The following is a 20,641-nucleotide window of genomic DNA, read 5'->3' as shown; positions in this document are numbered from 1 at the left end:
ATTTGACCATTCTAAAATTTTCCAAATGTCTAGCACATTTAGAAGGAAAAAGGACAAGAATCGGTTTTGACTAAGATAATTAAACAACTATCAAAGGACGATCCAAAGCTCGCTAAGGATTGGTCGCTTGTGAGTAGTTGAAAGTATGATATTGGATGGACCATATCGACATTATTATGAATAGATAAGATTTTATTAAGAATAAGTTATCATATGGCAAATATGGAAATGTTTCCATATTGGGAGTTGGATATTGAGAATGTATATCTATATTAGAAACTTTTATGCAAGAAGGATGTTCAAAGGAATGTACTTTGAGTGAGAGACATCATATCTATAGAATTGTTTCTGATAGAGATTAGCCAAGTCTTGATGATTTTGAGCTATGACTTTACGAAAGAATCATTGCATAAAATGTTAGAATCTAGCATAAGTAATAAGAATTTGATATTCTTACACTTGTGATAGGAATTGGGAGTTGTGAAATGAGTGTGATTCGAAATGTGTTCATTTGACCTATTTCACAAAGTAAGGACCGTAGGTAAACATTGTGTGCATGCTAAGAGCATGGGACAAGTATAGTTATAATTCAAGTCAGAAGTTGATTACCCGAAACAACAAATAATGATTAATCGATATGGTGATAAATAAAAGGTGTTTTATTTATTCTCAAAGGTTTGAGGCCATATAAGATTAGTATTATTCTTGTGTTTCACTTTTCATGTTTTGACTTCCTGAATAATTTAATTGGTTTAAAACAGTCAAATTATTCGAACGGGCCACAATCGTTCATATGTTGGAAGTAGATATGAATAAAGACTGTCGTGAATTTTCTAAAGTGTATTAGACATAAGCAAATGTTTGGTGCAACGTTCATGAGTGCTAATGAATATGATTTGAGCATTGGATTAAACCCACGCTCACTTGGATCACTTCGTGGAGTTTATCACGAGTGATTGGTGAGACGATAAAATCTTATATTCTTGAAACCGAGATGTGTGAGTTGTATCGTGCGATTCGGTTGCACATTGATAACATGTACACGCACTAGTAACTTGGTGTTATAAAACATATTGTTGTTTGTGATTCGGTAAGTGAGTGCAAGCGAGCATTGAGTCAAAGTTTATCCGTTCCTTTTATCCTAAGTAGGATAAAAGCGATATCTGTGGGCCCCTCGATGATTTAGTGATGGCACTTAAGCGCTTGGCCAAGCCGGGACTAATTTGATGTGTTTAATTGTAGTCTGTTGTCAGTCGTCATAAATCGAAAATCGGGAAACAACACATAGACAGAGAGAATGATTTAAATCCATGTCTTAGTCTATAAGATATATAGAATGGAGGAATATATGATCCCTTATCTAAAGGACACACTTCTGATAGGATCAGAGTTGACAGTAGTTTATGAAAGCTATGATTGCAGATCAGGATCTGAAGTCATACGCAGAATAGTTATTAGACTTATCCAAGTAAGAGACTGTTGGATTAGTGTCTAAGTCCATAACTATTTTGGTATGTACTTGACCCGATGGTGCATGGTCCTTTTGGGTTGCCTTCACCAAAGCAACTTGATAGGATGAATTATGGAGAGAGAAGATTAATTATGATTTATTAATATATTATGAGAATAATATATTAAAGGAGAAATCATATTGTTTAATTAATATTAGTCAAGAATTAATAAGAATTAAGTTTGTGGCTAAAAGACATTAATTAAACTTAAAGGACTAGAACTGTCAATTGTGTGATAGTTGAATATTGGGCTAATGGACTCCCTATTAGAGGGGTGGATGAATTCTATGGGGAAACCCATTAGAAATCGTCCTAGGCCTCTAAGGAAGGAGTCCATGGGTTGCTTAGGGCTTAAGCATCCAAATTAGGGTTTCATTGTTAGATAAACCTAATAGCCTCACTATTTAAAGGACCCTTGAGACTCAAAAACGTGGTGAACTTGTTCCTTAGGGTTTCCACACGTTTTGGGCAGCCTCCACTCTCCTTATTCTTCATCCTCTTGCTCTTGGTGTTTGTAAGCCATTAGAGGAGTGACAATTCTGACTCTAAGCTTTCTAAAGTCATTACAAGGAGGATTTGAGATTGTTATTGCTACATAACAATCAAGGTAAGATCTAAACCCTATTCATAGTTAATATGATTGATTGTATGCTAGATCTAGGGTTTAAAGTCTTGGATGAATTGCATGTACAATAGAGAAACCTAGATCCAAGCATTAGGGTTTGTATGAGCACATAGGATGTTCTTATGGCTAAAACCCATCACATGGAACACCGGAGGGCGAGATCATTTTGGCATATAGCACTTCTGAATCCAGCAACCAAAGCGGCCCTCCAAACGAGATTCCCCGTACCGCAAGTGGTTAAAAAGATATTATAACGACACTTATATAACTCATAATAATAGCTCAAATACTCATTGTAAGTTCCTAATAACATTACTATATAGAAACATAAGCTATACTAAAGATAGGTTAGGCGTAACTCACTTACAACGGGTTTTCTCGAAAACCGGGCTTCACCGGAGCAGCGTTCCCGAGCTAAAAGACTCTTTTCTCGCGGATTTGGGAGCCTCAGGGCTTCTTTCGGGTGCTAGGGGGTTTACCTAGGCTTAGGGGGGGGGGGGGTGGGAGATAGTAAGAGAGTTTAGAGAGAGAGAGAGAGAGAGAGAGAAGAGGTTGGAATGGTGTGAAGAATGAGGGAACTCGAAACCTCTATTTATAGACTGGAAAACAGATCTACTCGTCGAGTAGGATGACCTACTCATCGAGTCCATGCCACATGTCACCTTCTGGTGGCTTGCCTTGGGGAGAAAGCCTTGGCCCATATTCAGCCACATCACCCAATTTCGCAAAGCACCCTGCCGACTTCTAAACCCCGTAACTTTCGCATACAAGCTCCGTTTTTTATGTTCTTTATATCCACGCGTAGGTAAAAACAATATATACAACTTTCATTTAGACTCCATCGGCTAATTCTCGACCGATCTTAAATTTAATAGTAGGAGGAGATTATACTATTAAATGTCCGCGTAAAATTCATAACTTCTACATATGGACTCTATTTTCATTTGTCTTTTTATCGTTGAGTTCCTATTAAGGAGATATTCAACTCTTGTTTAGGTCGCGTAGGCCAAAAACCGCTCGAACTAAAATTCGAGTTTCGGGTCGTGCACTGTTATGCCAAATCTTAGAAAATTCATAACATCCTCATACGAAGTCAGATTTGGGCGTTCTTTTTATGGACGCTCTTGGTTTAACATATACTACAATTTTTGTTTAGATCACTAAGGCTAAAAAGTGATTTATCAAAAATTCACTATTTACGTCTCCCGGTATCGTGTCGGTTTTGTCGTAAAACTTCGACGTGCCATAACTTCTTCGTTATAACTCGGATTTTGGCGTTATTTATATGTACGGAACCCTTTAGAAATATTCTACAACTTGGTTAAGATTATTTTTTTTGAATAATCTTATGTCAAAAAGTCATTTTCGACCCCCATTATCTTTAAATTGACTAGCCCGGATCTACGGGCGTTACAGCCAGACTACCTCGAGACTTCGGACTTCAGATTTAGTAGATATAATCATATTGCAAGGAATTCATTTATCATCAGGTTTCAGGACCGTGCGAGGGATGGTACGGTTGCCTTGGAAGGGCTGGGGTATGATTATAGTTGTGGCCATATAGTTCAAGTTGCATGGCATGTAATGAATGATAAGGAACGTTTTCGAGGATGAAATCAAATTTAAGTGGGGAAGAGTTGTAACATCCCATTTAAATATAATAATAAAATAATAAACCCGGAACCCCGAGAAGTGATTTTTCTTGTTATTTCATATTATTGTAGCCCAAAATCGAATAATGTTTAGTGGGGTGCTGGTTTCGTGAAGACAAATGACAAGGTTTGAACCTCCAGGGGTTAAAGTGTAATTTCGGGATTTATTTTGCAAAGGATTTTAGAAGTAAGGGAGTGTTTGGTATCATTTGGACTTAATATGAAAGGTTTTTGAATGGTTGGGGGCTAAAAGAGTAAATTATGTACCTAAGCTGAAAAGAATTTGTCATGGAGGAGTCAAATGGTAAATTTGGGATTTATATTGAAAGAAAATAAGGAAGGAGGAACTAAGAGTATCATTATGGACCAAAGTTTGGATGTAGTGGGTATATAGCCATCCACCCTTGTAACCCTAACCCTAATCGGATGAGTAGCCGCCACCTCATGTCTCCCTTCACACCAGCTGCCATCCCTTCCTTTGTCTTCAACTCTAGCATCACTACACCCTTCTGCCGAGTCGCAAACCACCATCTGCTGGAGTCATCGACTACCACCACCACAACAACACAACCTATGCTAGCTGTGACGTCGTGAACGGCCGTAGAAAGCCTCACCGAAAACGAAGGTGCTGCTATACCTATGATGTCGAAGACTGACGGTAACCCCTTCCTTGGGTGAAATCGCGCTATATTGGAAGTCGGAAGCGTGAAGCTGTCACCGTGGTTGTTGTTGTTGTACTCCCAGTTGTAACCTCTTTCTGTTCATCGGTGCTAAGCCCAGCCGCGCTTGTCACCACTGCAACACCTTTCAATTCTCCATTTCTTCGTAGACATGACCACTGTTACCGCCGCCACTCTAAGCAGCTGAAGAAGTCGTTGTACCCAGACGCCTTTAGTAGTCAAGAAGAACCACCATGGTGGCTGACCATGGTGGCTGTCTGTGTCAACACTGCTACTGTCGTCGCCACCCACCATTGGTGGGTGTTTGGTTTATTTTCCGAGCAAAAAGGATGTGTGTGTGTTAAGACCGTTGTCGTACACAATTTAAACAAATAAAAATATAAAATAAACTGCTTTATTGCATTAACAGGTAGTATAGGTAAGCAGGGTCGGATCCTTAGGGACACGTCCTAATGTTTACAGCTCTTTCCGTAAGGTGTGATCTAATTCTTGATGAATGCAATAAACATAAAGGGGGGGGGGGGGGTTATTTCTGAAAATTAAACTAATAGAAATCGAAAATGACAAAAGAATAACTAAATTTAAAGTAATGAAAATTCAAATAAGAGAAAACAATTCTAGTTTCGTTGTGACTCCCCTAATCATATAATTAACCTTCAACACAATATTTGACTATACACTTGTTTAAACTGGTACTAAAGTTCATTAACAAGCTCTAATGACCTTTATTGCAAAAATCATTTAATCAAAATAAGTTCTTTTTGTTAAATCTAACTTTCTAATAAATTAACCAAACAAGCTCTTGATTAACAAAGAAAAGTTGCATTAGACACAGTGTAATTCCCAGTAAAGTTCAATACCTCTCATATGCTCGGAGGCGTTAAAACTTCTTTGATCATTTCATATTAGAGTTAACCCTAAACTCAGAATTAATCTAATACTTGTCACTTTTTACTAATTAATCTACACAATTACGAATCTAAACAGTTAGGTGACTAGAATGATTTACAAACAATTTAAGTGGCCAACAGAAATTGAAATCAAAATCAAACACTCAATTTAACATAGAATTGATCAAACTAAATAGTAATCATACTCAAACATAGTGCCTAATGATTAATTATACGAAAAGGTTACGTCTTGCATAACTGAAATTAGAGTTTTTAGCCTGACATAGCTAAAAACGGATTACAAATAGTGGAAATAGAATCTAGACGATAGATCTTACTAAACTACGAATAGAAATTGAATCGTATCTTTTAGATCTACGTTCTTCACTTGAAAACCTCTGAAAATCGCCTCTGAATCGCCAGAAATCGCCAATTAGGGTTACTGGAAGAATATCAGGCTGTATTTATATGTCTAGCTGTCAAAACGTTGTACCTGCGATCGCAAAGGGCATTCCCGTGAACGCATATATCACCCAAAACGTGTCATGGAAATTTTTAATGAAGTATGTTGCCATTTTGACACAAATTGACCAACCTGCGATCGCAAGGGCACAACCTGCGATCGCATGTATCACTTTTCCTAAGCTGATGAATTTTTTGGCTCGGAAAAACCATGAAGGCAAGTTGCGACCAAACCTGGGATCGCAAATGAAAACTTGTGATCGCAAGGAGACAAGGTGCGATCGCATGTACTGCTTCTCAGCTCTTTTGTTCGCCGTTCCTCCTTCCTAGCAGTTCTTGATAATTTTCTGGCATCCTTCCTTGGTCTAGACTCCAGTTAAGCTCCAAAGCATCCACAAACGCATCCCGAACTCGCGCAATCATCCATGTGCTCCAAATAGCCCTGAAAAGTCATAACAAACGTGAGCAGTACGGGAATTCTACAAAATAATCATGAAACACGAAATACATAAGAATAATTAGGAATTAATTAGCTTTTTATAATGAAATTCATAGGAAATTGTGCTAAAAGATGCATATAAAATGCATCTAACAGTGTGTAGTGTAGTGTGTGCGATGTAGGGTGTGTGTAAGCAACCCTTGGCCGGAATCTGGGAAGAAGTTACCACCACCGCTGTGAGGTGGTGGTTGCCACCATCTACCACCACCGATCACCACAAGGTGGTTGTATGTGTGTGTGTTGTTTGAGATCTGCATTGTAAAACTATAATAGGGTAGGAATAGTCAACGAAAACTCAAAAAACCACCACCGTAGGGTGGTGGTTGCTGCCATCGGTCGTCGTGTCGGGTGGCGGTGTTCTTTGTCTTGTTGTGTTTGATTCGTTTGGGATGCATGAAACCCCAGTGGGCTCAATGGGGCCTAAAGTGACCTTAAAGCCCAACCAATTGACTAATGGGCTAGTATTGGGTAGGAAACCCTAATTAGGGTTTGGAAAACCCTAATGGCTTAAAACCCTGATATTGGGGATTTATCGAGACACGCACGGGAATTATTTAGTAGAGTTAAAATATTAATTAATAATCATTGGAAAATTAACCTAAGGCAATATTGGACTTAATGGATTAAGTTCCTAAGGGGTTAAGTAAGAAATACTTAATCCTAATCAACATTTCATGTGAAAACCCTAATCTCACTCGGGCCTTGAATTGGGCCTTCCTATTGGGCTTTGGTGATTGGACTATGAATGGGTTTTCCAAGAATACGCAAATGGACTAAATAATTATATGGGTTCTAGGATAAGGCCCATGTGAGAGACTTGGGCCAAATTTCGAAAATTGGGCCATAGATGGCCCATAACTAGGCCTTTATGATTATGTGATATTGGGCCATGGGAATACCAAGAGCTTTGAGTAGAATAATTGGAAGGGCCTTAAGGAAAGACCATGTAGAGGTCAAGGCCCAATTTGGAAAATTGGGCCATATATTGGGCTTTGGCCCATTAATTGACTTTTGGGCCTTTAGAGTGTGAGTTGGACCTTGGGCTTGGAACCCAATTATTAATTGGGTATTGTTTGATGTTGACAGTTTGGGAATCTGTCAACCAGCAGCTGGAGTTTTATCTGCGGGACTTCAGCAATGCCAGGTGAGTTATCCTCACTATATCAACATGGTCTAAGGCACCAAAGCCGGCCCTTTATGATTTACATCCTGGGTTCGGATGGTTGCTATGTTATTGATATGTTAGATTTCATCCTGGTTTTAGGATGGTTGTTATGTTAGTAATCTGTTAGATATCCTGGTTGTAGGATGGTTGCTATATTAGAGATCGGTTAGATCAGTATCCTGGTTATAGGATGGTTGCCATGATTAGTGATCTGTATCACAGTTTTCCAAGTTATCATACAAGAATTTCACATAGTTATTTAACACATCGGATAACATAACCAATCTTTACATCATTTCTTGAAATGATTACATAGGTGTTTAAGTTCAACTTATACTATGCCTTTAATAGGCTACACCACATGATACTATCCACATGGCTAATTTATACCTTGATCCTCAGATATAAAGTCCCTTACTCGTGATCCTTTGCATTGTCGCCTGCTTGGTTGAGGATCATGTGGAATGCTCTCTCCTTTGGCTTTGGTGGAATGTTTGGATTCGTAGCTCCTTCCCTATTTGGGAAGTCTTGCTTGAAGTGTCCCTCTTCACCACACTTAAAGCATACTTCTCTCTTGGTTGTGCATTCATCGACATAGTGACTAGTCTTTCCGCATTTGAAGCAGGTCACCTCCTTAGAGCATCTCCCAATGTGTTTCTGTCTACACTTGTCACACCACTTTTCTTCATTGTTATCCCCATACCTTTTTTTTGTTGGTTCAGAGTTTGGGAACATATTTCTCTTGTCGAATCTTGAAGAACCCTCAAATTTCCTCTTCTCGCCAACTTTAACCTTGTTGGTGGTTCTGCCTTTAATCATTTATGCAACAAACTTAGCAACCCAGATGGCTGCCTCAAGAGTAGGTGCCTAGCGTATAGGCACATTGTACTCCCATGGTAGTCCCTTCGTATACTTATCGATTTTTTTTAGCTCGTCAGGGACAATGTGCAATGCAAACTTCATCTTATTTGTGAAGGCATTGGTATACTCATCAATGGACATGTCTCCCTTCTTTAACGTCAAGAACTAATTCTCCAGCTCTAGCATGTAGGGTTGTTCATTATTCGGATAAAACCGAATTATACAATTGGACAATTTGGATTGGACTATTTGGTTTGGATATTCAGATTATTGGATTGGTTTTCAATAAAACCGAATTATTATTTTGGATTTCAGATTGGTTTTGGTTTATAAAATAAGAACCAAATATTCAAAAAGAACCGAATAAACATTTATTATTTATCTATTTATAATATATATCTATAGTTATTTAGTAATTTATTTATTCAAAAAGGTTTAAAACGATTCACCCGATAAAAAAACATTAATATCCATTTTCTCTCAAAAGTTTTCTGTCTATAAAATATTTAACTATAATATATCTTCTTATTAGTTGTTTATAAATTTCAAATCGCAACAAAATAATTTGTTTTTGCTTCTTGTGTAAAGTTGGGTAATATTATACTTATATGTCGTTTTAAAATGTTTCGATTTTTGAAAACCGAATTATAAAAACCGATCCAATCGAATTGTAATTGGATCGGGTCGGATTGGATTTGAATTTAGTTTGGAATATTCGGATCCATGTTTTGAAAACCGAAATCAATTTGGATTCACCTGATTAGATCGGATCAAACCGATCCATCCAAACGGACACCCCTACTAGCATGTTTTGGGCTGAGCAAAACTAGCGTTTAAAGTGTACCAAGAATTTTGCCCATGTCAACTGTAGTGGCTTATTGGGGCTTATGATCTTTCCTAACGTGTTCCGCCAATGAACAGTGCCACCTTTGAACTAACATACTGCATATGTGGTTTGTAGCTTTCCCTTGCAACCACATGTTATGAATGTCAACTCCATCTCCAAGATCCAGTCCATAACTCTAATTGGATCTTCTTTCCCAATGAAATTCGATGGCTTGCAAGTTGTGAAGTCCTTATACTTGTGTCCATTTCTCTCAACTCCTTCATCTTGGTTGTTCCTTCTAACCACTGGCGGTTCAGCTTGACCAACGGTCCTACTGTAGCTCCCTTCCTCTGACTACCCATCATTCAGTTATGGTTGTTCAACAGGCATCGAAGGTTTATCCCTATTATTTAGCAACAAATGTCTCATCCCTTCCCTCTATTCGGCCATCGTAGCCCGAATCATGGCTTGTACTCTAGCCATCGTGACTGGCTCAGGTGCAGCTTCTACTATCGGCACCTGCTCAATCCCTTAGGGATGAGCCTGTTGATTCCTGTTCCCAATTGCGTTTCCGAGTCCACTTCGGGTTCTCACCACTTCGATCTATACACCAAAGTAGGTGGATTTAGATCTTTATTTATGATAGACGTTTAAATCCTCCTTATCATTTTGAAACGTTACATGCTAGTTCTAATATTGTAGTTGAACACTTAGAATCCTGAACATGTAAGGTTTCCAGATCCGGTCGGTAATACACTATAGATCCGAACAAATAATAGCATATAAGGAAAACATAAAGCATTTAGCACAAAAAATCATTTTAGGCATCTTTCCTATAATAAACTAGTACTCGTGTCTAAAATATGATAGACACTCATTTCACGATCACCGCTTAATATACTTTTAAAGAAAAGTGTTGCAAAATTTGTTCCCAGAAAACATGATAAATATATTATTAAAGCATTTCCAAAGAAATGTATTTAGTTTATATTAAAACTTCGGGATGTCATCATCAATACAGAAACATAAGCATAAATAGACCATACATTCATTTACACTAGTGATTAACATCTCCTTTAATCTCAGTGTAATGTAGCTTCGTATCGACACCTGTGATACAAATAAACTGAGTGGGTCATGTTGGAAAACCTGGTGAGTACATAGGGATTTCAATCCCACAATGTTAAATTATATATATATATATATATATATATATATATATATATATATATATATATATATTGATGGGTTTTGGTCATAAGACATCCTATGTGCTCATACAAACCCTAATGCTTGGATCTAGGTTTCTCTATTGTACATGCTTTGAATCCAAGACTATAAACCCTAATTCTAGCATATGGAATTCAGAATTCACATGTAAATAGGTTTAAGAACATACCTTGATTGTTATATAGCAATAACAATCTAATTCCTCCTTGAATTGACCTTGGAAAGCTGAGAGTCACAAGTGTCACTCCTCTAATGGCTCACAAACACCATAAGCAAGTGGAGAAGGTATAAAGAGAGAGGAGGGAGGTTAGAATTCGTCCTTAGATCCTCTTGGGAAGAAGTACACAAATTCTAAGGCCTTAGGGGTCTTTATATAGGGTTGGGATTAGGTTTTCAGTCCTTATCCTTATCTAGTTGCTTGCCCACCAAGCAACCATAAGATAAGTCTTAGAAACCCTTATCCTAGTCGAATTCTAAGGGATTTACACCTCAAATTCGTTCACCATATATATAAGATAATCCTTACCTTATTTTGTAACTATCACATAATTACAACTCAGCCCCTCTAGCTTAATTAATTACACTTGATCACAAGATTAATTCTTAATTAATTATTGACCAATATTAATTAAACAAATATGATTTCTCCTTTAATATATTATTCTTATAACATATTAATAAATCGTAATAACCTCTCTCTCTATTTATTTCTCCAATCAAGTTGCTTTGGTGAAGGCAACCCAAAAGGACCATGCACCATCGGGTCAAGTACATACCAAAATAGTTATGGACTTAGACACTAATCCAATAGTCTCCCACTTGGATAAGTCTAACAATTATTCTGCATATGACTTCGGATCCCGATCTGCAATCGTAGCTTTCCAAAGCCGCTGTCAACTCTGATCATATCAAATACGCGTGTCCTTAGATAAGGGATCATATATTCCTCCATTCTAGATATCATATGAGATATGATTTCAAATCATCCTCTTTGTACTATATCTCGATTTCCGATTTATGACGACTGACTAACTGAACAAATCAAATTAGCCCTAGCCTGGCCGAGCATTTACGTTTGTCATCACTAAACCATCGAGGGGCCCAAAGATATCGCTTTTATCCTACTTTGAATAAAAGGAATGTATAAACTTTGATACCATGCTTGCTTGCACTCACTAACCAAATCACACACAACAATATGTTTTATAACACCAAGTTACTGGTGCGTTTACATATTATCAATGTGCAACCGATTCGCAAGATACAGCTCACACATCTCGGTTTCAAGAATATAAGATGTTATCGTCTCACTAATTACTCGTGATACAATTCATGGAGTGATCCAAGTGAGCGTGGGTTTAATCCAATGCTCAAATCATATTCGTAAGCACTCATGAACGTTGCAGCAAACATTTGCTTATGTCTAATACTTTTCTAGACACTCCACACACCAATTCACGACAGTCTTCATTCATATCTACTTCCAACATATGAATGACCGTGGCCCGTTCGAATAATTCGATTATTCTTAATAAACTCAATTATTCTGGAAGTCAAAACATGCAAAGTGAAACACAAGAATAATACTAATCCCATATGGCCTCAAACTTTTGAGTATAAATAAAACACCTTTTATTTATCACCATATTGATTACTCATTATTTGTCGTTTCGGGTAATCAACTTCTTACTTGAATTCCAACACTTGTCCCATGCTCCTAGCATGCACACAATGTTTTCCTATGGTTCTTACTTCATGAAATACATCACATTGAACACATTTTCAATCATTCTCATTTCACAACTCCAAATCCGTTTTTCATAAGTTAGAGAATATCAAATTCTTGCTACTTATAGAATATGCTAGATTCTAACATTCTATGCAACTAACCTTTCGTAATGTCATTGCACCAAAGTCACAAAGACTATCGCCAATGATATTATAAAGTCCTCTATCGGAGATTGTTACAAGACAATTCCATAGACGTGATGTCTCTCACTCAAAGTACATTCTTTGAACATCCTTTTGCATAGAAGTTTCTAATCTAGTCATAGATTTCTCAATATTCAATTCCCAATTTGGACACACTTCCTTATGTTCCATATGACAACTCATTCTTAATATAATCTTATCTATTCGTAATGATGTCGATATGGTCCATCCAATATGGAAACATTTCCATATTTTCCAATACTATACTTCCAACTACTTACAAGCGACCAATCCTCGTCGAACTTTGGGTTGTCCTTTGATAGTTGTTTAATTGTTTTAGTCAAAACCAATTCTAGTCCCTTTTCCTTCTAAATGCGCTCGACATTTGGAAAATTTTAGAATGGTCAAACATTAAAGCATTTGCAATCGATCCTATACCCGAAGCGTATGGGACACGACGCATAATGTTTTATTTGCTATGTTCTCAAAATTCGAATTGTGAAGAGGGATGCCGTAATCATAATCGAAATTTTAAGAACACACTATGTACCTTTGACTAAAATTATTAACATTTCTCAACCTAATCCTTTAGATTTGAAATGAAGCATAATATTCTCTCCCTTAATTATAGCAAAACAACCTTTCAACTCTTACAACTTTGCAAAGTATGACTCTTGTTTTCTATAATTAATATTGCTAACCTTGCAATACTTTCCTTAATAATCATACAATCATAACATTTATGCTCCCACTATCATGATGATTATTATAAAACATAACACTTATGCTCCCACTAGCTTCGACATGTATTCTTAACCATCTTAACTTCCAGAAAGACAATACATATTGCATTTCTTAAGTCCATGTTTCTAATACATAGTGCTTTGATAATCTTTTATCAAGGCTTCTTGAACTTATACACCTTTGCCTTTGATAGTTCATATGTGTGTCTAAACAATTAAGACTAATTGCCAAACCTCACAATTCAAATTATGGAAAGGGATGCCGTAACCATGATTGAATTTGAGAATGCAATTTTACAATCACTATCTTCTTAAAATCTCTCTTAGTGAAAGCATTTCCTCACAATCATTTTCATGAAGGAGGAAATCTTATGACACTTAGATTTAAACGGTGTATGTGTTCCTATCCATGTGAATTTGTTAAAACTAAAGTTTACGACAAATTCAAACTCATATGGACTGAGCTTTCTTAATCTTGATTTCTTGCCTTATGGTAGCACAACTGCCCACCATGTCTTCCAAGTAGTTAAGCAGCTCACCTTTTCTTATCAATGTACCTTTCATTGATTAAGGTGCTTTGCCTTTTATGCGTTCAAAATGAGAACTCATAAAACTCTCATGCATAATTAACTCGATTAGATTGGCACAGAATCAAAATAATGTCATCACGATAGGTTGTAAACCTTAACTCGTGTGCTAGTGATGATCGATAAGGTTTATTTGATTTGTTCTTGAGACCTTTCAAGACCATTAAGACTCCCACTGACTCCTTGACATATAAGGTTCTCTTGTCAATAACCATTTCTTGACAAACAAATATTCAAGAGTTAGTGTAGTTTTTATCAAAACTCCTCATAAATTGGTCCTAGTTGATCTTTGTCTTATCTAAGACATCACAACTTACCACATTTAATGAATGTTTTAAACCTTCTTAATACTTTTCACTCATTGTCACAATCTTAACTCTAAGACTTGTTTTGGAACGAAGTATGATTGACTTCTTGATTTGACCATTTCTTCAATCTTTGATTCCTCTTCTTGGACATACAATTGTACCAAGACTCACTTAGAGGATCAATTGAGATATGGTTCTTAATCATTAAGACCTATCATAAAGCATAAAAGGTACTCTCCCTTCTTCTTAGAATGGAGAAACTTTTATCTCTATGCCTACTTGATTCTTGTTATTCGTTCTACTATTGATTTAAACCTTTTCAATCAATTCAGAATTACACTTAATCTTATAAGTATAATCATATTTACTAAACCTTTAGTAAATCATGACGAATATCTCGTTACTCTTATGGTGGACTTTGATCAACACACAACTTTGTGTACTCGATCTCCTAGTCCTTCACTTGACACTTTGTCAATGAATTAGTCTAATTTCCAAATACGAAATTTCTCATTCATCGTGCATCCACGTTGCATGATTCCAAGTTTCTGTCCAATTGAAACTTGGGCGATGAGAAACTCTCCCTATTCGGTAAATTCTCGACTTTCCATAAATAACATAATAAGAACCAAATCCATTGTTGCTAATAATAGAACCATTTTAACATCAATTTTTCATACACGCCATTGTAAGGATAAATAAATAAAATTTAAAATCAAAATTTATTTTATTGCGGAAAAATTTGTCCTTACAATGCAATTCATTGAAAAACTTATGCTAATACATCTTTCTTAGCAATCTAATTCTAACTCTAAGTAGTAGCTCAAGAATCTAATCTTCGAGAAACGCGATCGAAATCCATTCCTTCACGGTTAGATTAAGCTTCCTTTCTTTTCTTCGATCCTACAAAACATCAATTGTAATCTTATTACATTATGTATTAAGAATCTAGAATAGAAGCTTAAAAGAGTTAGTAAATGGATTTTACCTATATTAGAGTCATACGTTTCGACTCTCCCATCTCTTAGATCTCTTAGGTAAATAGGGCAGCTTCGTCTCCAATGCCCTTTCTCTTGGCAATAAAAGCAAATCGACTCTTTTGGAACAGGACATGGAACTACTTCAGACATCGCCTTTCTCTTATGATCAAACTTTTTGATCATTGCATGTCTTTCATTGCCATTGTCTATATCCATAGAGGTCTTGAAGGCAGATTCACCAATTAACTTTGCTTTTCTATTGCGCCAAACCATTGTTGATTCGGCAGCAATAAGCATAGAGGTGAGATCTATAAGGGTCACGTCATGGTTCATCATATAGTACTCTCTTACGAACTCACTATACGAGTTAGGAAGTGACTGAAGAACTCAATCAACAACCATCTCTTCACTAATAACGGATCCCATCATTCTTAGTCTATCAATGTGCGACTTCATCCCGAGGACGTGTGCACACACCGACTTACCTTCTTTACGTTTACTTGCCAAAAGGGCTCGAGTGATATTGAACCTTTCAATTTTACAATCTTGTGGGTTAGGGAGAATAATTGGAGGAGGAGGAGGAAGTGAAGCATGATTTCTTGTTCCTCGATCGAATCGTGGAATATCATCTTCATGTGGAATGCTTGTTCCACGGGATTTGGGAAGACCATAGTTGTCGAACTTTGACATCTACAAAACGGGAGAAAAACGAATTCAAGTTAGTTGATTGATTGAGTCCTTGGTAGATCACCCAAATGAAATTCCAAGGCTAGGACCCAACACAATACGCTACAACCTAGAAAAGGGATGCCGTAATCTAGTTGCAGAATATTTGAAGGTAAGTGAATGACGATTCACTAATTTCCACCATGAAAAACAAAAAAGAAATTTAAGTTTTAAATCTATGAAAACTCCTAGATCCTTTGAGATACATTGAACTTTCAATGGCATGTTTATATCTCGATATGCCCCTCTTGTTTGTGACTGGGATGCCGAGGATCACAAAGCGGGTGTGAATAACCATGCAAACTACATGGTGCCCTCACATGTTACAGTCGCCTATTCGATGTGCCGGTAAACCACACACGCTCCACCGAACTATGACAAACATTGAGTCACCCTTTGCTACCTTTGCTTAGACCCATTTAGTGTGCCGGTTAACCACACACGCTCCACTAACGTCTTCGCAAGGGCACAAAGTGTAATTTCATGGAATTGCATCAAATCACTTTGCCTAAGTAACTAAGATTGGGAATTTGAAAAACATTTAGTTACTTATATACTTCATTATACTTATAATGGAAGGTTTCGTCCCATCCTACCCGTTCGGCTAACGACCCTCCACTAGTCAAGAGTGCGGTGGGTAAGAGTGGATACCCATTCAATCGTCATTTTATAGGCAATTTCCTTAAACACCCCTTATAGACCAGCTTCGTGAATGAGGCCTACTAACGGTAAGACTGATCTTTAGTTATACATATATATAATGTTAGACTTTTAATGTTATATATATAGTATAGGGTGTATTTTATAACTTTTAAAATACTATGTGGTTAACTATAACAATTATACTTTTAATTAAATGGTTAACCTAAACTTTTATGGATTTATTAAATCTCTTTTAATTATACACCTTAATTAATTAATAAAACCATAAGGGTGTATTTGAACTTTTTCAAAACTAGGGTTTTAGAATTTAACATTCCTAATTAACTTTTAATCAACTTTTAAATTCCAAAACTTGAGGGCAAATTTTGAAACATTTCAAATATTAGGGTTTAGAATTTAAATATGCATCAAAATTAAACTATTTAATCAAAATTTAAATTCCATAACTTGAGGGCAAATTTTGAAACATTTCAACCATTGGGGTTTTAACTATTTAAATTTCAAAACAACAAAACCTTTGGGTTCAAATTTAAAACTATAAAACTTAAAGGGATAAATATGAAACTTTTCATAACTACAAGGATCAAATAACAAATAATTCAAATTAACATTTAATCACATAATTATCCATATTTGATGATTTCTTGCAAAACAATTTATCAAATTACTCAAAATAATTAATCAATTATCTTATAAGGAAACAATTATCTTATTAATTGATAAATATCTTCAATTAGATCAAAAATATAGTCAAATATATCATATAATCGGATTAATATTGATCTAACATGATAAGGCAACTATCCATAAGCAAAAACAGCAAGAAATCCCGAAGTACCCTCCTTCTGACGAGTTGACTCGTCGAGTCAGACTTGGACTCGTCGAGTCACCTTGGACTCCGCGAGTCCAGCCTCCAGAATGCAAAAAATCGAATTTTTTAGTTACAACAAGCATCAATACAATAGAAACCAATCAAGGCTCTGATACCACTGATGGGTTTTGGTCATAAGACATCCTATGTGCTCATACAAACCCTAATGCTTGGATCTAGGTTTCTCTATTGTACATGCTTTGAATCCAAGACTATAAACCCTAATTCTAGCATATGGAATTTAGAATTCACATGTAAATAGGTTTAAGAACATACCTTGATTGTTATATAGCAATAACAATCTAATTCCTCCTTGAATTGACCTTGAAAAGCTGAGAGTCACAAGTGTCACTCCTCTAATGGCTCACAAACACCATAAGCAAGTGGAGAAGGTATAAAGAGAGAGGAGGGAGGTTAGAATTCTTCCTTAGATCCTCTTGGGAAGAAGTACACGAATTCTAAGGCCTTAGGGGTCTTTATATAGGGTTGGGATTAGGTTTTCAGTCCTTATCCTTATCTAGTTGTTTGCCCACCAAGCAACCATAAGATAAGTCTTAGAAACCCTTATCCTAGTCGAATTCTAAGGGATTTACACCTCAAATTCGTTCACCATATATATAAGATAATCCTTACCTTATTTTGTAACTATCACATAATTACAACTCAGCCCCTCTAGTTTAATTAATTACACTTGATCACAAGATTAATTCTTAATTAATTATTGACCAATATTAATTAAACAAATATGATTTCTCCTTTAATATATTATTCTTATAACATATTAATAAATCATAATAACCTCTCTCTCTATTTATTTCTCCAATCAAGTTGCTTTGGTGAAGGCAACCCAAAAGGACCATGCACCATCGGGTCAAGTACATACCAAAATAGTTATGGACTTAGACACTAATCCAACATATATATATATATATATATATATATATATATATATATATATATATATATATATATATATATATGGACTCACAAAATATACGATTTCACCATATATAAGAAACTTTACCACACCCTATCGATCCTCACAATGACACGATTTATACTCTAAAATTAACCTCTTTACCTAATCCATATTCCCAGATCTAAAATTTGCCTCTTTACCTAATCCATACTCTTAAATCTAAAATTTACCTTTTTACCTAATCTATACACTCAGATCTAAAATTTACCTTTTTATCTAATCCATACTCCCGGATCGGGTATGTCTGATCCATGCTCCCGGATCTAATAACAAGTAATTATGCCATAACCATACTCTCAGAATAAGGACAACTGACTAACTCTAATCCATACTCTCGGATCAATGACAAGTTCTAAAGTTATCCATCCGTGTATATCTCACTTGTACTCACAAGGAGATACTACACAATATCCCTCTTAATTTATTTAGGTCTAATTTGTATCCTAAATCAGCATATATTTATCATATATGCTCTTTACACATATTTCAGGCAGTATCAAATATTCCACAAATAAACATATAATTTAATACTTGTATTAAAATCATGTTCGTGAAAGGGACTATGCACTCACCTAATAAAGAGGTGATTCCAACTTGGACAACTCTTCGCTTCTTAAAAATCTGGTTTCCTTTGACGAAACAGGGAGGTTTGCTGAAAATCGGCCTCTGTGGGGGCAGAACTTTCCGAGCCGAAAAACTCTTTTTCTCGGAACCTTCGGGCGCTCCGGGGCTTTCTTTTAGTGCTAGGGAAGTTTCCTAGGCTTGGGGGGGGGGTGTTTGGGAGGTTTAGAGAGAGAGAGTAGGGAGAGAAATAATGAGTGGGAGGTGTGAGAAACCCGACTGCCTTCGCACCTCTTTTATAGGTCGAAGCCTTGGTCTATGTTACGCGTAACTTCGCTGGTACGCTGTGCGTACCTCGGAATGTTGCGCGTACCTTGGAATGCTGGCCGTACGAGGGTATGCAGCGCGTTCGTACAAATACGTGTCGATCATCGGATGGATAGTCGTGGCTCGCTTCGGACCAATTATGCAAGTACACTGCGTGTTCCTTCCTCTTGCGCGGGGCGTTCCTCGGACAGCTCGCAAATTCTATTCCCGAATTCTAAAAATCATAACTCTTTCATACAAGCTCCATTTTCTATGTTCTTAATATCCATGCGTAGGTAGAGACGTACTCTCCAACTTTCGTTTAGACTTTGTCGGCTAATTTTGACTTGATTTTTAAAGTTATATTTTTAACAGGCGGGGACATGAAAAGTCCGTTAAAAATTCATAACTTTGTCATCCGACATCCGTTTTCATTTGTCTCGTTTAGGCTGTGTTGGCTAAAAACCACTCGATCTAAAATTCGAACTCCAGGTTGCACACTACTATGTCAAATCTTAGAAAATTCATAACTTTCTTATACGAAGTCAGATTTGGACGTTCTTTTTATGCACGCTCTCGGTTTAATGCATACCACGACTTTCGTTTAGATCGCTAAGGCTAAAAAGCACTTTATCATGAACTCACTTTTCACGTCACACAGCGTCGTACCGGTTTTGTTGCAAAACTTCGACATGTCATAATTTCTTCGTTATAAATCGGATTTCGGCGTTCTTTATATCCCCGGAATCCTTGTCACAACCACTACCACTTTCTTCATAGATATCGGGTTTATCTAACATTTTATTTTTAACGTTTATTTTCATTCTTAATTTATTATATCATTATAAACAAGTATAAAACACATAATACTCAAATAATTCCTTTTTATCACTTCAAATTGAATTACATTTGTTGTCCCTTAGTATTAAATCATCGCATCAATGCTTAGTCTCGAAACACAAGTGTTACAATGATGAGTTTTATATGACTTTCTATGGGTTTGTGGTTAGTTTTGTGAAGGATATCAAGTGTAGGCTTGAGGAAGAAAATATGATTATGGAACTTATGAAAAACATAACAATTTCTTTTCATTAACTAGCATCAAAAGATGAGAATGAAAACGGTCTGCTATCGTATGTTGACGGTGGAAATGAATGATGATTCACACCACAAGACACAAGCAGATAATGACTAGCAACAAAAAACAAAGAAAGATGATGGGTGAAGTGAAATACCAGGAATTCCCTGTTGGTTGAAGTGGTAAAAGTCTAAATTAATGGGGAATGTTGGAAATATAATCTAGACTTAGGGTTATTTTAGTAATTTTAAGAAGTAATGCAGTTAGGAGAGATGGGAAGAAAGTTATTGTTAAAACCGGTATATTTTGGTGTCAAAAGTCACATCGGTTCATTAAATGTTGTGATGTTTACTACGTGTGTGTGTGTATATATATATATATATATATATATATATATATATATATATATATATATATATATATATATATATATATATATATAGGGTTAGGTTATTTTGTTTTCACTATCTATTGTGTGCATGTATGATTGATTCTGGACCAATCAT

The sequence above is a fragment of the Lactuca sativa genome, chromosome 5 (genome assembly GCF_002870075.4).
Source record: "Lactuca sativa cultivar Salinas chromosome 5, Lsat_Salinas_v11, whole genome shotgun sequence".
Lineage (NCBI taxonomy): Eukaryota > Viridiplantae > Streptophyta > Magnoliopsida > Asterales > Asteraceae > Lactuca > Lactuca sativa.
Note: the sequence above shows the minus strand (reverse complement) of the source record.